Genomic DNA, 4,100 nt, shown 5'->3' with positions numbered 1-4,100 from the left:
AACCCTCTGGCTCGATCCATGTTGTTGAAAATGGTAGGATTTGTTTTCTTATGGCTGAATAATATTCCATTGTGTATATGTACCACATTTTCTTTATCCATTCATCTATTGATGGACACTTAGGTTGCTTCCATATCTTGGCTATTGTATATAATGCTGCAATAAACATAGGGGGGTGCATATGTCTTTTTCAAACTGGGCTGCTGCATTCTTAGGGTAAATTCCTAGAAGTGCAATTCCTGGGACAAATGGTATTTCTATTTTGAGTTTTTGAGGAACCTTCATACTGCTTTCCACAATGGTTGAAATAATTTACATTCCCACCAGCAGTGAAGGAGGTTTCCCCTTTCTCTGCAACCTTGCCAACATTTGTTGTTGTTTGTCTTTTGGATAGTGGCGATACTTACTGGTGTGAGGTGATATCTCATTGTGGTTTTAATTTGCATTTCTCTGATTACAAGTGATGTGGAGCATCTTTTCATGTGTCTGTTGGCCATCTGAATGTCTTCTTTAGAGAACTGTCTATTCAGCTCCTCTGCCCATTTTTTAATTGGGTTATTCGCTTTTTGTTTGTTGAGGTGTGTGAGCTCTTTATATATTTTGGACGTCAACCCTTTATCGGATCTGTCATTTATGAATATATTTTCCCATAGTGTAGGATACCTTTTTGTTCTATTGAATGTGTCTTTTGCTGTACAGAAGCTTTACAGCTTGATACAGTCCCATTTGTTCATTTTTGCTTTTGTTTCCCTTGCCCAGGGAGATATGTTCAAGAAGAGGTCACTCATGTTTATGTCTAAGAGATTTTTGCCTATGTTTTTTTCTAAGAGTTTTATGGTTTCATGACTTACATTCAGGTCTTTGATCCATTTCGAATTTACTTTTGTGTATGGGGTTAGACAGTGATCCAGTTTCATTCTCTTACATGTAGCTGTCCAGTTTTGCCAGCACCATCTGTTGAAGAGACTGTCATTTCCCCATTGTATGTCCATGGCCCCTTTATCAAATATTAGTTGACCATATATGTTTTGGTTAATGTTTGGAGTCTCTATTCTGTTCCACTGGTCTGTGACTCTGTTCTTGTGCCAGTACCAAACTGTCTTGATTACTGTGGCTTTGTAGTAGAGCTTGAAGTTGGGAAGCAAGATCCCCCCAACTTTAATCTTCCTTCTCAGGATTGCTTCGGCTATTTGGGGTTTTTGGTGATTCCATATGAATTTTTGAACTATTTGTTTGAGTTCATTGAAGAATGCTGTTGGTAGTTTGATAGGGATTGCATCGAATCTGTATATTGCTTTGGGCAGGATGGCCATTTTGACAATATTAATTCTTCCTAGCCAGGAGCATCGGATGAGTTTCCATTTGTTAGTGTCTGCTTTAATTTCTCTTTAGAGTGTCCTATAGTTTTCAGGGTATAGGTCTTTCACTTCCTTGGTTAGGTTTATTCCCAGGTATTTTATTCTTTTTGATGCTATTGTGAATGGAATTGTTTTCCTGATTTCTCTTTCTATTAGTTCATTGTTAGTGTTTAGGAAAGCCACAGATTTCTGTGTGTTAATTTTGTATCAGCTCTAGTACTTTCAGAGTGGAGTCTTTAGGGATTTTTATGTACAATATCATGTCATCTGCAGATAGTGACAGTTTGACTTCTTCTTTACCAATCTGGATTCCTTGTATTTCTTTGTTTTGTCTAATTGCCATGACTAGGACCTCCAGAACTATGTTGAATAACAGTGGGGAGAGTGGGCATCCCTGTCTTGTTCCTGATCACAGAGGAAAAGCTTTCAGCTTCTCGCTGTTCAGTATGATGTTGGCTGTGGGTTTATCATATATGGCCTTTATTATGTTGAGGTACTTGCCCTCTATGCCCATTCTGTTGAGAGTTTTTATCATGAATAGATGTCGAATTTTGTCGAATGCTTTTTCAGCATTTATGGAGATGATCATGTGGTTTTTGTCTTTCTTTTTGTTGAGGTGGTGGATGATGTTGATGGATTTTCGAATGTTGTACCATCCTTGCATCCCTGGGATGAATCCCACTTGGTCATGGTGTATGATCCTTTTGATGTATTTTTTAATTCAGTTTGCTAATATTTTGTTGAGTATTTTTGCATCTACGTTTATCAGGGATATTGGTCTGTAGTTTTCTTTCTTGGTGGGGTCTTTGCCTGGTTTTGGTATTAGGGTGATGTTGGCTTCATAGAATGAGTTTGGGAGTATTCCCTCTTCTTCTATTTTTTGGAAAACTTTAAGGAGAATGGGTATTATGTCTTCTCTGTGGGTCTGATAAAATTCCAAGATAAATCCATCTGGCCCGTGGGTTTTGTTCTTTGGTAGTTTTTAGATTATCGATTCAATTCTGTTGCTGGTAATTGGTCTGTTTACATTTTCTGTTTCTTTCTGGGTCAGTCTTGGAAGGCTGTATTTTTCTAGGAAGTTGTCCATTTCTCCTAGGTTTCCCAGCTTGTTAGCATATAGGTTTTCATAGTACTCTCTAATAATCCTTTGTATTTCTGTGGGGTCCGTCGTGATCTTTCCTTTCTCGTTTCTGATTATGTTGATGTGTATTGACTCTCTTTTCCTCTTGATAAGTCTAGCTAGAGGCTTATCTATTTTGTTTATTTTCTCAAAGAACCAGCTCTTGGTTTCATTGATTTTGGTAATTGTGATATTAGACCATTCATTTGAGATTGTTTTTCTTTCTTTAAATATGCGTAGATTGCTATATACTTTCCTCTTAAGACTGCTTTTGCTGTATCCCACAGTAGTTGGGACTTTGTGTTGTTGTTGTCATTTGTTTCCATATATTGCTGGATCTCCATTTTGATTTGGTCATTGATCCATTGATTATTTAGGAGCGTGTTGTTAAGCCTACATGTGTTTGTGAGCCTTTTTGCTTTCTTTCTACAGTTTATTCCTAGTTTTATGCCTTTGTTGTCTGAAAAGTTGGTTGGTAGGTTTTCAATCTTTTGGAATTTACTGAGGCTCTTTTTGTGGCCTAGTATGTGGTCTATTCTGGAGAATGTTCAATGTGCACTTGAGAAGAATGTGTATCCTGTTGCTTTTGGATGTAGAGTTCTATAGATGTCTTTTAGGTCCATCTGTTCTAGTGTGTTGTTCAGTGCCTCTGTGTCCTTATTTATTTTCTGTCTGGTGGATCTGTCCTTTGGAGTGAGCGGTGTGTTAAAGTCTCCCAAAATGAATGCATTGCATTCTATTTCCTTCTTTAATCCATTCTGTTAGTATTTGTTTCACATATGTTGGTGCTCCTGTATTGGGTGCATATATATTTATAATGGTTATATCCTCTTGTTGGACTGAGCCCTTTATCATTATGTAATGTCCTTCTTTATCTTTCATTACTTTCTTTATTTTGAAGTCTGATACTAGTATTGCAACACCTGCTTTTTTCTCTCTGTTGTTTGCATGAAATATCTTTTTCCATCCCTTGACTTTAAGTCTGTGCATATCTTTGGGTTTTAGGTGAGTCTCTTGTAAGCAGCATATGGATGGGTCTTGCTTTTTTATTCATTCTATTACTCTGTGTCTTTTGATTGGTGCATTCAGTCCATTTACATTAAGGGTGATGATTGAAAGGTATGTACTTATTGCCATTGCAGGCTTTAAGTTTGTGGTTACCAAAGGAGAAGGTTAGGTTCTTTACTATCTTACTGTCTAACTTAACTCGCTTATTGAGCTATTATAAACATGGTCTGATGATTCTTTATTTCTCTCCCTTCTTATTCCTCCTCCTTCCTTCTTCATATGTTGGGTGTTTTGTTCTGTGCTTTTTTTTAGGAGTGTTCCCATCTAGAGCAGTCCCTGTAAGATGCCCTGTAGAGTTGGTTTGTGGGAGGCAAATTCCCTCAACTTTTGCTTGTCTGGGAATTGTTTAATCCCTCCTTCATATTTAAATGATAATCGTGCTGGATACAGTATTCTTGGTTCAAGGCCCTTCTGTTTCATTGCATTAAGTATATCATGCCATTCTCTTCTGGCCTGTAGGATTTCTGTTGAGAAGTCTGATGGTAGCCTGATGGGTTTTCCTTTGTAGGTGACCTTTTTTTCTCTCTGGCTGCCTTTGATACTTTGTCCTTGTC

This window comes from Manis pentadactyla, chromosome 3, assembly GCF_030020395.1.
Source record: "Manis pentadactyla isolate mManPen7 chromosome 3, mManPen7.hap1, whole genome shotgun sequence".
Classification (NCBI taxonomy): Eukaryota; Metazoa; Chordata; class Mammalia; order Pholidota; family Manidae; genus Manis; species Manis pentadactyla.
This window is presented reverse-complemented; position numbering follows the sequence as displayed.